This window comes from Microcaecilia unicolor, chromosome 3 (assembly GCF_901765095.1).
Source record: "Microcaecilia unicolor chromosome 3, aMicUni1.1, whole genome shotgun sequence".
In the NCBI taxonomy this organism is placed as follows: domain Eukaryota; kingdom Metazoa; phylum Chordata; class Amphibia; order Gymnophiona; family Siphonopidae; genus Microcaecilia; species Microcaecilia unicolor.
The window spans coordinates 299,738,503-299,753,332 of NC_044033.1; the positions used below are offsets into that span (position 1 = coordinate 299,738,503).

Sequence of the window (14,830 nt, forward strand, 5' to 3'; positions counted from 1 at the left end):
AACACGTTAAGCATTAGCCAAAACAAAAACAAAAAAAAAAACATTTTTAAACATTTTTTGGGAAGGGAAGAATTTTATGGTTTAAATTTTCTTTTAAATTGCAATGTTTTTTATCGGAAGGGTACAAAGGAGAGGGAGGTTTAGTTACTCTTTTTGGTTCCCCTTTTACCATTTTCTTCCTTCCCCTTCACTGCCTCTCACTTTGCCTGCCTCCTTTTCACTTTCCTTTCCAGGTATTTTCCTCCATTTTCTTTCCTACTCCTATCATCATTCCACTGAAAACTCCTCCCATCTCCACTTCTAGAACCCAGCAGGGGCCAAGCCCACATCTGATCCTCCCAAAAACATCAGCCTCCCAGTGGCCCAGCCTGCATTGTCACCCTCGGGCCCACCAGATCAGGTTGTGCGCCCTTTGGCCAGTAGGTGGAGGTTTAAAGAAAGCAAAAACACCCACACACGGAGAAGTGGTGTTTCACCCTAGAGGACACTGTGCTGCTCCAGTGTTTGAACACAGCAACAGCGGAATCTGTGAAAACTATATAGACACCCATAGAACTTAAATATAACTGAATTTTTCTGGAATGAACTGTTCTATAAAAGAGAAACTACAACCAGAAGATGAAGGAACCAAAACAAGATGATACACCACAGAATGTAATTGGTCTATGAATTAAGGCTGAAACCTGGATTGATCTGGTGAGACTAAAAGGAAAGAAAATTTGCAGGTAAGATCTAATTTCTCCTTTAGCATACACAATAGAAAATGCGGAATTTAATAAAGCAATTTTCAGGAAGGGAAAGGATTCAGATACACCAACATCTACCAACGCTCCAAAGGTAGCTTCCTGTCTTGGTGGCATTTATACTTGGGGAATATTTTATCAACCTACTTTGGATATGGAGGTCTCTCTCTTGAACATCTGAGTACTGTATTAGTGCCGATTATGAATGGCATTGATTTTAGGAGATTGGATTGAAAACCCCTGATCTAAGGTCACATTCCAGTCTTCGGGGCACATCCCTACTGAATTCAATGGAGATGCCCTGAAAATTCCAACTGGCTGGGTGTGCCCAAAGGGCAGGGTGGAAAACTTCTGCCCTAGCACCTAAATTAGACAGCACTGCTGGGGTACATAAATGGGAACAGATGAGTTCAAATAGGCTGCTTAACCTTATGAAGCATTTTAAACTCGCAGGATATTACGATGTGGAAAAACCCAATGGATAAAGATTTTACCTGCTACTTATCTGTCTATGAATTTTATTTGCATATTGAGTTGTGGCTGGTTGATGAGCATGGCATGTGGGGGCCATTGGTGATATGGGAAAATTAGGTTCTTAGCTTGGTAATTTTCTTTCCTTTAGTCACAGCAGAAGAATCCATTAACTGATGGGTTGTATCCGCCTACCAGCAGATGGAGATCGAGAACACTGAAACCATACTGCCTCTTGGACGGCGAGCCCCCAACTGCCTTCAGTATTTGAGATTTCCAAAGCAGAGTGAACCATAAAGGTATAGTAACACAAACTTTCCTCACAGCGAACAAACACCCCATAACAGGAGCAACAAAGAAGGGATGATCTCAACCTCCTGTAGTAGAACATCATGTAGAAATTCTGATAACTGTTTCCCAACTTCTCCCATTGAGATTTATATCTGCATGAAAGATCTGAACAAAAAACAAAAAAAAGTCAGACAGGGAGGGATCATGGATTCATCTGCTGTGACTGAAGGAAAGAAAATTACCAAGGTAAGAACCTAATTTTCCTTTCCTTGTCATCAGCAGCAGATGAATCCATGAACTGATGGGATGTACAAAAGCAATCCCTACTCAGGGTGGGAACAGGCCACACCACAAGCCAATACTTGAGCTCCAAAAACAGCGTCCTGCTTCGCTGCAACATCCAGCCTGTAATGCTGGGCAAAAGAGAGATGAGAAGCTCAAGTAGCCGCACTACAGATCTCTTGAAGAGAGAGTGCACCCATTTCAGCCCACGAGGAAGAGATGGCTCTCATGGAATGCGCCTTAAACGCTTCAGGCAGAGACCGACCTGAAAGCAGATACGCTGGACCTCCATGCCGAGAGCCTGACAACAAGACAAAAAGGTGATCAGAAGTCCTGAAGTCATTAGACATCTGTAGATACTGCAACAGCGCCCTGCGGACATCCAAAAGATGTAACTGCCCAAAGGAGTCTGGGAACTCTTCCCTAGAAAAAAGGAAGGAAGAAAAATGGGCTGGTTCAGGTGAAACGCTAAAACCACCTTAGGCAGGAAGGAAGGCATTGTACGTACCATTAGTCCGGACTCAGAGAATTGCAGAAAAGGGTCCCGACAGGACAGTGCCTGCAGCTCAGACACACGTCTAGCCGATGTGATGGCCACCAAAAAGTGTCTTAAGAGTCACCTGCAGGACCGCCACCACTCTGGCTGTGGCAGACGACTCTCGGTTGCCGAGTCCGCTCTGATGAGCCAGTCGTCGAGATAAGGGTGAACTCTGATACCCTCTCACCTGAGACAGGCAGCTACTACCACCATTGCCTTGGAAAAGGTACGGGGAGCTGTGGCTAGGCCGAAAGGCAAGGCCTGAAACTGGAAATGCTTTCCCAACACTGCAAAGCAGAGGAACCGCTGGTGTGGAGGCCAGATAGGAATGTGCAAATAAGCTTCTTTTAGGTCCAGAGACGTGAGAAACTCTCCTGGCTGTACCGCCGCAATGACGGAGCGCAGGGTTTCCATGCGGAAATGTCATACTCTAAGAGCCTCATTTACGATTCGTAAGTCGAGGATCGGCCTGAAAGACCCGCCTTTTCGAGGCATGACAAAATTAATGGAATAGCAGCAGCTTCGAGGTGCAGCAAGACTTGCAAGGTCTCCTCTACTGCCGCCCGTTTTACGGCAGTGCCGCATCAAGGCGCCACAAACACGTCTCTCACCAGGGCACCGAATTCCAGTCGGTACCCTTCTCTGATCAGGTCCAGGACCCACTGATCTGAGGTAATCTTGGTCCACTCCTCTAGAAAGAGAGAAAGACGTCCTCCTATTGCAGGCAAGGAGTGGACCGGCGTCCCATCATTGTGGAGGACACCCCTGAGCTCCTGGGTTTGAACCGGCCCCTGCGGAACATTTGTCCGAGCGAAAGGAGCTCCTCTGCTGAAAACAGGCACATTGAGAAAACCCAGCAGAGCGCCCCGGGCGATACCTTCGAGCTTCATGGAAGCGAGGTCTGGAAGAGGAGGGACACACAGAACCCTTGGAAGAAGGCCTCGGCCTACCCTCAGGTAACCTCTGGGGTTTTATTTTCACCCAGGTCTTTCACAATTTTCTCCAATTCCTCTACAAATAACAGGAGGCCCCGAAAGGGAAGCCTCACCAGTCTTTGCTTAGAAGCCATGTCAGCCACCCAATGTCGCAGCCAAATAAGGCGGCGGGCGGACACCACAACAGACATCTGTTTAGCCGAAGCTCTGACCAGATCATATAGGGCATCAGCCAAAAATGACAGGGCCGACTCCATCCGCGGGGCAACCTCAGAAAGGGGGCCCGCACCATCAGCGGGCTGTTCCACCGCCTGCTGTAGCCAGGAAAGACATTCCCGGGCTGCATAGGAACTGCAATAGACGCCCTCCAGGCAAGGCCCGCAATTTCAAAGGGCCGCTTCAGTGCGGACTCAAGCCGCCGGTCCTGCATGTCTTTCAAAGCGACTCCTCCCTCTACTGGGAAAGTGGTCTTTTTTGTCACCGCCGTGACCAATGCATCCACTTTAGGCATCCCCAAAGGGACCAAGTGCTCCTCACACAGAGGGTAAAGCTGACCCATAGCCCTGGCCACTTTCAAAGGCCCATCGGGGTCAGACCATTGAGCAGAAATAAGCTCTTGGATGGAGTCATGCGCAGGAAAGGCCCGAGTAGGCTTCTTAGTACTCGCCATCCTAAGATTAAAAAGAGGAGGTGTCGCCTTCAGCAGGATCATCAATCGAGAGGGCCTGCAAGGCATCAGTAATAAGAGCTGGCAGCTCGTCGCGGTGGAAAATCCGGACCGCATTGGGATCATCCAAATCCAGTGGCAAACAGGCACCCTTCCTCTGGATCATCCGTCCCTGAGGGTCTGCCAGATCCCTCAGACTCTCCACAGCCCGACCATGGGGGGGGGAAATGTGCCACTTTCAGACGGGGAATTTACCCATCTATGTTTAGTGCGTGTCCAACACTCAGAGGAAATAACCTCTGAAGTCATCCCCGGGGCATCAACACCCGGAGGGAAGCCAGGAGGCAACGCGGTGTCAGATACCTGCAGCAGAGCTCTTTTCAGCATGAACGCCTTATGCATTAAAAGCACAAACTCAGGGGAGAAAAACTCACCCTGACCCTCCGCCTCCAAATTAGGAGAAACGGATGTAGGAGCTCCTCTGGCAGCCTCTAAACGAGGCGTACCCCTGCCCTCAGACTCCTCCACAACCGCGAGGGTCAAGGCATGCGGCGCTTCCAAAATGGCGCCCGCCGCCAGCTCCATTGAGCGGGAAGAAACATCGCTCGGCATGCTCAAACCAGCATGAGCGTCTAAGGAGCACGTTTTACACAGCCCCGCATTTACCACAACGGAAGCAGCGCTTAACTCCTTCAGCAGCCATCGTCCATTTTTTCACAGGACAGGAATATAGCAATAAAATGGCGGCTTCGCGACAAAACTTACCCCGATCGGAACGGTGTCCGCGGGACCTCCCCGGAGGAGATGGGTACCACTCTCACCTCAGAAGACCGAGTCAACGAGCTCCGGTCAAGCTGCACAGAACCAGGATCACTGGAAAAAGCCTCAGACCAGCCATGCAGTAAAAGCGCACTCTTTTTTTTTTCTTTTAACGCTGTGAGGAAAGTTGGAGGCAAGCAGCAACAGAGGTATTCCAGGAGACGGGGGGGGGGGGGGGGGGGAATGGGTATGGCAGGGAAAGGGCGAACCTATATGCCTTTAAAGTGGGCACCACCAGTCACAACACCCCTGCTCAACTGGCAAAGCACAGGAGCCACCCCTGGCTACATGTAAATCTGCGGAGTCTCAAGGGCCTCGGGCAATAGAGGGAAGGGGAGAGACCAGTAGAACCAAGTATCCCCTAGCTGGGGATGAGGGACCCAGGGACACTGCACATCCAGTCACCATCTGCTAGGAGACAGAGAAAATACTCAGGATTCCTGGTTGCAGGATACTCTTTAAGGGCACAGTACTTGGAACTATTTTCTCTGTCTCTTTCCACTGGTGGATGGACATAACCCATTGGTCTGAAATTAAATGACAAAGAAGCACAATACTACTGCATTTCTCTCATAAGGTAAAGTCCATTACGTACCAATTGAGAAATTAACATTTCTCATCAAGATGTGATCAACAGACTAAACACAAATAGATGGCAACTTTTAAAAAATTTTATTACAGATTGCAAATACTGGGCAGTTCAATTCTCTTGTGTGAGCAGATTATATTTGCTAGAACGCGTTTACAAAATGGTAACCATTCTGTGAAAGTTTACTGTCTTATTGTACTGTAATTACTACTGGAATACAATTGGCTGTACAGCACCTGAGGCTTTGTTTACATTACCAAAAAGATCAGCCAGGTAGATCAAGACAGCAACAATCAAAGCTAATTAAATTTAGGAAAAACACACAGGCAGAAGTGTTTTGCAGCATGTTTATCTAAGTACTCTATTCTAAACATTCAGAATGGGGCTTTGTTTAAAGAGGTAATAAAAGCTTTACTGTTGCAAGTAGAAAACCATGATCACTGTTAATCTTTTTTGGATAGATCCAACCCATTACTTTTTTTTTATGCGACATTTAGAAAAAAAAAATCATGAAAACCTGCAGGAAATTTCAATCACATTTTTCCAGCAGCAAAACAGAATACAACACTCAGGCTTAAAGCAGAAGTACTACTAGTATCTTCTGAACACAAAGTGTGCTTTTTTTGTTTATTTGTTCATTTGGTGTTTTATTTTTAAGTGCCATTTTGTCATATCTATATAATAATTTGTACCTCAGGTTCTCTGGCTGGCTGGGTTCGTAACATACTGATGTCAGCTCGCCTCCAGCTTTCCCTCTGTGTCCCACCCTCGTGTAAAAACGAAGTGACGTCAGAGGAGGGCAGGACACAGAGGTAACACTGGAGGCGACACGAGCCCAGCCTACCGCGACCTCAGGTAAGATGGACGGTTTACAGGCAGGGCAACAGGAAGGACAGAGTCAAAGGCCATGGAGTGGAGAATCGCTAGACACGGATGGGAGGGGAGAAGCAGAGGGACACTCCAACGTAATGAGAGGTGACATGTTGCATTATTTGGTAGAAGCCACAGCTATTTTGGACTTGGGCTTCATGGTTCCCACAGGAGGGCATGGTGGGGTTCTGTCTTCAGAGGCATAAGGGAGCCATTCCCTGAATCCTCTTATCTGGATCAGCCCTTGGGGTAGCTGCCTTTTCGAAGGAGTTTGGTAAGGCCCTGGCATTGAAGCAGGAGCCAGATATGGAGGTTGCCTCAGGGGAATTGGGGCTCCCTGCCACTCCCTCCCCAGTTTCTGTGGGGTCCCTGTTGCCACTCCTCTCTTTCCCTCCCTCTCTCCCTTCTTAGCAAGGGGTCTTGGTTGGTGGTGACTGATTCCCCCCCCCCCCCCCCTTGCAGGGGTCTGGGTTGGAAGGACAACATATTGGTTTTGTGTCCATGGGAGATGAAGGAAGCTATCCAGTAGTCTGGCAGGAGGAGGTCCTTCAATTGGTCATGATTCCCCTAGAGGAGACTTGGGGGTCAGATCCCTTTCTTGTGGGCTGCTGCCACCTGTCTTGTCCTTTTTCTTCCACTGGGCCTCTTGGAGATGACCTTGAAAGAGTGGTAGACCCTGGGGTCAGTCCTGTGTGGGTCAAACCTCATGAGTTGGCTTTACCCACCCCTCCTGGGAGGATTTGGACTGTCCTTAAAGGATGATGCTTTGGTCACAGTGGAGACCAAAGGACTCAAGTTCTGGTTGAGAGTGGCAGTGCTCACAAGGACCCCTAGGACTAAAAAAATGGAGATGCTTCAAGATCATTTTGGACCGTGCAGGTCTTTTTCTGCCGTCATCTACTATGTTACTATGTGATATGTCTGTGTATTCTTTCCCGCTAAGTCGTGCATTTTATCCTTTTCCTACTTTGCTTGCTTGCTGTGTAGTTTCACGTCCCAGGAGGTACAAGCGGTCTAGAATGACTCAAGGAAAAGAAATTCAGGTGAGTTCAATTTCACGGTAGCACACTGAAGTGATTTTTTTTTTAATGTGAAAAAGTAAGTATGTATATATGTACAAGCAAAAAAGGCCCATTTCTAAAAAATGAAATGGGTGCTATCATGTAATGGCGATTGTTTTTAAGTGAACCGCGATTATCCCGTCACCTCACATCCATATCCACCGATTCTGCTCTGCTGCCCTCCCAGTTGGTCCACCAGCTGCTCGACCTTCTCACCAAAAATATTATCCCCCCGGCAAGGGACGTCGGCCAGTCTCTGCTGGGTGCGGTTGTCCAGGTCAGAGGCACGCAGCCATGAGAGCCTGCGCATCACTATACCTTGGGCCGCAGCACGAGATGCCACGTCACAGGTGTCATAAATACCCCTGGACAGGAATTTTCTGCACGCCTTCAGCTGCTTGACCACCTCCTGAAAAGGCCTGGACTGCTCTGGCGGGAGCTTGTCGACCAGGTCCGCCAGTTGCTTTACATTATTCCGCATGTGGATGCTCATGTAGAGCTGGTAAGACTGGATGCGGGTCACGAGCATGGAAGATTGGTAGGCCTTCCTCCCAAACGAGTCCAGAGTGCGAGACTCCCGCCCCGGGGGCGCTGAAGCGGTATCCCTCGAACTTCGTGCCCTCTTGAGAGCAGAGTCCACGACCACCGAGTCATGAGGCAATTGGGGCCGCATTAACTCTGGGTCCGAGTGGATTCTGTATTGGGACTCTGCTTTCTTGGGGATGGTGGGATTAGATAATGGTCTCAACCAGTTCCGAAGCAGTGTCTCTTTGAGGACATTGTGCAACGGCACCGTGGAGGACTCTCTAGGTGGTGATGGATAGTCGAGGACCTCGAGCATCTCAGCCCTCGGCTCATCCACAGAGACCACAGGAAAGGGAATGCAAATAGACATATCCCTGACGAAGGAGGCAAAGGAGAGGCTCTCAGGTGGCGAGAGCTTTCTCTCAGGTGAAGGAGTAGGGTCAGAGGGATGGCCCACAGACTCCTCTAAGGAGAAATATCTCGGGTCCTCCTCCTCCTCCCCCCACAAGGCCTCTTCCTCGGTGTCGGACATGAGCTCCTGCAGCTCAGTCCTCAACAGGGCCCGGCTCGACGTCGAGGCACCGAGGCCTCGGTGGCGTCGTCAAGCGGTGGACTCCCGCGCCGGCGGGGATGAAGCTCCCTCCATCGACGTCGATGGGGACTCCACCTGCGTGGCGGTCGAGACCGGCGCCGCAAGCGGCGTCGAAGGCCTCGGCACCGGGCTAGAGCACGCCGGCGCCGTCTGGCGCATCAGCCCTTCCAGGATCCCCGGAAGGATGGCTCGGAGGCACTCGTCCAGGCCCGCCGTCGGGAAAGGCGAGGGGGCCGGTAGAGGTGTCGGTGCCGCTGTTCGGGTCCAGGAGACTGCACCGAAGTGCTGGCACCCTGACGTGGCGGTACTTCTACTACAGAGGGGGACCTCTCCTCTCGACGCTGCCGCTTCCTCGGCGTCGACTCATCCCTGGCGCCGGAAGCTGGATGCGTCGTGGGCGACCGATGACGGTGCTTCTTCGCCTTTTTGCGGTGCCCGTCATCAGTGCTCGGTGGAACCAACGAGGAGGAAGTCGATCCCCTTCGGCCTCGAGGTATCGGGTCCGACAGGATTCGGTCCCGAGGGCCCTGGGTAGAGGGAGTGACCGGGGCCAATTGTCCGCGCGGCCTCTCACCCCTGCCTTCACCGGAGGGCCGACGGGACCTGTGCTCCTGGGGTCGATGCCATCGGTGCCGATTTCGTGGACATCGATACCGGTACCGAAGAACCGGCCGTCGATACCGATGCCGTCGAAGTCGAGGGGCCGGCGCAAGTTCCAAAAAGACGGTCCCAAAGAACTTGCCTCGCTACCTGTGTTCGTTTCCGGAGACAAAAAGTACACGTCTTGGTATCGTGCTCCGGCCCGAGGCACTGGAGGCACCAAGCGTGAGTGTCAGTCTGCGAGATATGCCGGCCGCACCGACCACACTTTTTAAATCCACTCGGGACCTTCGAGGACATCAGCGGAAAAATCGCGTCGGTGAAATCAAAGTCATCGATGGTGGCGGTAAAAATCACACCTCGAAAATAAATCGACCGCGCGGCCACAAGGCCGCAACGCGACGCCCCCGCTAGGAGACGAGGGAAAAACAAAGTTAGCGTTTTTTTTTTTTTAAGGAAACTAAAAAAGAAACGGTTAGAATCAACAAAAAAGAGAAAATTTGCGGCGAAAGCGCGATCCGGTTTCCGGGGCTGACAGAGAGACGAACGCGGCTCTCTCCAGCGCGGAAAAGAAAAGACTGAGCGGGAACGGTCGCGCACGGGCGGGAAGGCGGCCGCGCATGCGCGGTGGACATGCCCTGCGTGCGGGACCACCCGCGAAGTTTTCTTCCGGTTGGTGGGGGCTGCCGTGGACGTCAACCCAAGTCCATTTAATAATGGACTTTTCCTTTAGGAAGCTGTAGAAACCTTTTTTTAACTCCGCTAAGCTAACCGCCTTTACCACATTCTCTGGCAATGAATTCCAGAGTTTAATTACATGTTGAGTGAAGAGACATTTTCTTTGTTTTAAATTTACTACATTGCAGCTTCATCGCATGCCCCCTAGTCCTAGTATTTTTGGAAAGCGTGAACAGACGCTTCACATCTACCCATTCAACTCCACTCATTATTTTATAGACCTCTATCATATCTCCCCTCAGCCGCCTTTTCTCCAAGCTGAAGAGCCCTAGCCACTTTTGCCTTTCCTCATAGGGAAATTGTCCCATCCCCTTTATCATTTTCGTCACCCTTCTCTGCACCTTTTCTAATTCCACTATTTTTTTTTAGATGCGGCGACCAGAATTGAACACAATATTCGAGGTGCGGTCGCAAAATAACATCCTCATTTTTGTTTTCCATTCCTTTCCTAATAATACTGAACATTCTATTTGCTTTCTTAGCCGCAGCAGCACACTGAGCAGAAGGTTTCAACGTATCATCGACGACGACACCTACATCCCTTTCTTGGTCCGTGACTCCTAACGTGGAACCTTGCATGACGTAGCTATAATTCGGGTTCCTCTTTCCCACATGCATCACTTTGCACTTGCTCACATTAAACGTCATCTTCCATTTAGACGCCCAGTCTCGTAAGGTTCTCTTGTAATTTTTCACAATCCTCCCGCGATTTAACGACTCTGAATAACTTTGTGTCATCAGCAAATTTAACTACCTCACCAGTTACTCCCGTCTCTAGGTCATTTATAAACATACTAGCCGTTGAGCCCGTAAAAACGGACTGGTATAGAGGTTTTCCTCCCCCCGCGGTCACCACCGCTCCCCTCCCCCCCGCGAAGTCGTCGCCGCCGCCACCCCTCCACCTGGTCCGGGCCCTCTCTTCACTTCTGAACTTACAGATCCATTCGCCGAACGCAGCAACGCACATCAGCTGAGCTGCCCCTTCCTTCTCTGCCTGTGTGTGTCCCGCCCTCGCTGACGTTACGTCACAGGAGGGCGGGGCCACAGGCAAAGAAGGAAGGGCTCACTGCAGCTCAGCTGATGTGCGTTGCTGCGTTCGGCGAATGTATCTGTAAGTTCAGAAGGGAAGAGAGGGCCCGGGCCGGGTGGAGGGGTGGCGCCGGCGACTCCGAGTGGGGGGGGGGGAGCGGTAGTAACGTCGGCGGCGCAGTTTCCCTCTCTGTCCCGCCCCCCCCCCGTCATCACGTATTGACGCGGGGGCGGGACAGAGAGGGAAATCTCTACTGCACATTTGCAGTGAGTACGGTCACTCGCCGTTTATATGTTTGATGTTAAAAAGCAGCGGTCCTAGCACAGACCCCTGGGGAACCCCATTAACTACCCTTCTCCATTTAGAATACTGACCATTTAACCCTACTCTCTGTTTTCTATCTTTTAACCAGTTTTTAATCCACAATAGAACACTATCTCCTATCCCATGACTCTCCAATTTCCTCTGAAGTCTTTCATGAGATGCTTTCTCAAACGCCTTCTCAAAATCCAGATACACAATATCAACCGGCTCACCTTTATCCACATGTTTGTTCACTCCTTCAAAGAATGTAGTAGATTGGCGAGGCAAGATTTCCCTTCACTAAATCCATGTTGACTTTGTCTCAATCCATGATTTTGAATATACTCTGTAATTTTGGTCTTAATAATAGTCTCTACCATTTTGCCCGGCACCAATGTCAGACTCACTGGTCTATAATTTCCTGGATCTCCTCTGGAACCTTTTTAAAAAATTGGCGTTACATTGGACACCCTCCATTTTAAGGATAAATTACACATTACTAACAATAGCTCCGCAAGCTAATTTTTCAGTTCTAGTACTCTGGGATGAATACCATCCGGTGCAGATTTGTTACTCTTCAGTTTGTAGAGCTGCCCCATTACATCCTCCAAGTTTACAGAGAATTCATTAAGTTTCTCCGACTCATCAGCTTCGAATACCGTTTCTGGCATCGGTATCCCACCCAAATCTTCCTCGGTGAAGACTGAAGCAAAGAATTCATTTAATCACTCCGCTATGGCTTTGTCTTCCCTGATCGCCCCTTTTACTCCTCAGTTATCTAGCGGTCCAACCGATTCTTTTGCCAGCTTCCTGCTTTTAATACGCCTAAAAAATTTTTTTACTATGTGTTTTTGCCTCCAGCGCAATCTTTTTTTCAAAGTCCCTCTTAGCCTTCCTTATCGCACTCTGTATTGGACTTAACATTCCTTATGCTGTTTCTTATTATTTTCAGTCAGTTCCTTCTTCCATTTTCTGAAGGATTTTCTTTTGGCTCTAATAGCTTTCTTCGCCTCACTTTTTAACCATGCCGGCTGTCGTTTGGTCTTCCGTCCTCCTTTTTTAATACGTGGAATATATTTGGCCTGGGCTTCCAGGATGGTGTTTTTGACCAACATCCACCCCCGATGTAAATTTTTGACCCTCGCAGTCCCTCTAAGCTTTTTTTTCCACAGTTCTTCTTATTTTATCATAGTCTCCTTTTTTAAAGTTAAACTCTAACATATTTGATTTCCTATGTATACTTCAAAACTAATATCAAATCCGATCATATTATGATCACTGTTATCAAGCGACCCCAGCACCATTACCTCCCGCACCAGATCATGCGCTCCACTAAGGACTAGGTCTAGAATTTTTCCTTTTCTCATCAGCTCCTGTACCAGCTGCTCCATAAAGCTGTCCTTGATTTCATCAAGGAATTTTACCTCCCTAGCGTGCCCCAATGTTACATTTACCCAGTCAATACCGGGGTAATTGAAATCACCCGTTATTGTTGTGTTGCCCAGTTTGTTTGCGCCCCTAATGAGGATTTATGCCCTATATTAGTCTAACACTTGTGCCATCTATATTTTCTTTCTTGCTTTTGGCCATTTGCTTCTGCATACACTGGTTTGGGGCTAGAATTCAAAAAGCAGTAGTGATTTTTTTTTTTTTTTTTTTTTTTTACTTTTAGTTCAGGAGTATTTGTTTTGGCAAGTCACTAAGCAAAAATATTGATTCTCGCAATCCCACCAATTTTCAGTTACATATCAGCCAGCAAAATGACAAGAACTAAACTCAGTACCAATATAAACATGCAAAATGAGGATACACAATCCACTAGGAAAAAAGGGAGTTTACTACACTGAAGCAAGCTAATTGTCTTAAGTTTGACACAACACAGCATCTGTCGTTACATTGCAAAAGAAAATCTATTTCTATGCATGTGTTATACTAACTGGGCTGAACAGATCTGGCTCAGCAAATACTCCTACTTGCAAGGCCAAGGTGCTAATTCCAATTTCAGCATTAAAAAAATGAAAGGTATAAAACCACAGGTGGAACACATTCACCCTAAACATTCTAACAATTAGGTTTCAAGTTTTTAGTTTGTTTTTACACCACTACATCCAAGGTGGAGGGGGGTAAGGAGTGCAACCAAAGCAATTACCCTAGGCTCACATGCTATTGTAGTCCCATCCCAGTCTGCATAGAGGCGAAGGAGGCACAGCTTTTTAGTGGCCTTTAGGACCCCCTCCCAACACAACACCAGTCCTTAAGCATATTAATATAGTTGACCCCAAATCAGCAATATTACAATAATACTTTTGTAGTCTTGTAGTGCTGGTAATTATACCACAAGTTACAGACTTAAGCAATTCTATAAGTGCTGCTTTCTGTGCATACAGTTAGATATACTAGGCACTATTCTATATTTAAGCAGTGTAGCACCTAATTGTAAAAGCATGGGCGTGTCTTCCACTTATAGACAACATATTAGATATGTTGCGTTTACTTTGGCACAGGCAGGCACACCCATTTACGCCTGCCACCATCCATTGTGCCCAGGTGTGGTATTCTGTAACAGAACTGGGAATGGGGACCACAGATAGCACTCACCATGCAGTTTTGGGATACCTAAACTTAAGCACCCCGTTACAGAATTTCCCCCTTAGTTTGTAATGCCTGTGGAAGAATTACTGGCCTTGAACTGCAGTTTGTGATTTAAAAATAAAGACACACCTCTCACGCTTTATTCTCACTGGTGCACTGTAAGATTTCGTGCTCCCGAGTGTGCTGTTTTTCACATTACCTAAGCTGTAGCCGCTAAACTATTAACATCTGAATGACAGGTTTTGGCAAGCTACTGCTCCTCTTATCCAAGGAAAGCAAAATAAGTAGATCACGTAACCATTCAGAATCCAAATATCCCAACTATCCCGGGCTGTGCAACCTCTCCACCTTGAGAGAATTTACTACACAGCAAGCAAAGTAGACGAAGGATAAAATGCACGACTTAGCGGGAAAGAATACGCAGACTTATCACATACATAGTAACATAGTAGATGACGGCAGAAAAAGACCTGCACGGTCCATCCAGTCTGCCCAACAAGACTTTAAAATCACCAAAGCAGTTTTAAACGTGTAGAACGTTGCACAATATGCCATAACAGAACATTATATATTAGAGAAAAAGTACGCAGTCTCTCCAATTGTACGGCACGTAGAGATGGAGAGGGACTACTGAGCCACCAAGGAAACCAAGCAGAAAAAAAGAAACTAAGTAGCAAACTGGACAGCAAAGAACACCCAAAAAAAAAAAAACAACCCCCAAACAGAAAAAGTACAGACCAAAACCCCCATGTCAGACAGCTCAACAAACACACGCTGCTCCGGACACCTCTTTTCCGTGAGTTTTTGGTATTATTGTTATCTTTATAAACGCAACATTTACTCACCATCACTTTTCCCAGGCCGACTGCAGAGCCAAGAAAGACAAAAAGCAACCGCTGACTGAATGCCGGCACAATTACGCGCTTTCGTTTGAATTCTCGCAGCCGTCCAATCAGCGGTGACTTCCGGGGTATGGGGCGGGGCATTGATGCCAGGCTTTGGCGGGGAGAGATGGGTGGTTACTTCTCTCCCAGTGCTGCTCGGTGCTCGCTCGTCAAAGGTTGTTTGGTCTTCTCTAACACCAAACAACTAAACAAGTTGTTTGGTGTTAGAGAAGACCAAGGGGGTTTTATGATAGAAGTCGGTATGTGAGCCAGTTTCACACAAGGAGGTTAGACTGAGAA

General features: G+C 48.2%; 1 protein-coding gene across 1 annotated transcript in view; it reads right to left on the bottom strand.

Annotated features, from left to right (window-relative positions):
• The window catches only part of RACGAP1 (Rac GTPase activating protein 1), a 219,477-nt gene extending 204,887 nt beyond the window's left edge, over positions 1-14,590 (bottom strand). Inside the window, 1 exon segment of the mRNA XM_030198223.1 lies at positions 14,492-14,590. The gene's annotated coding sequence lies outside the window, so the exon portion shown is untranslated.
• Positions 14,591-14,830: the final 240 nt, after the last annotated feature.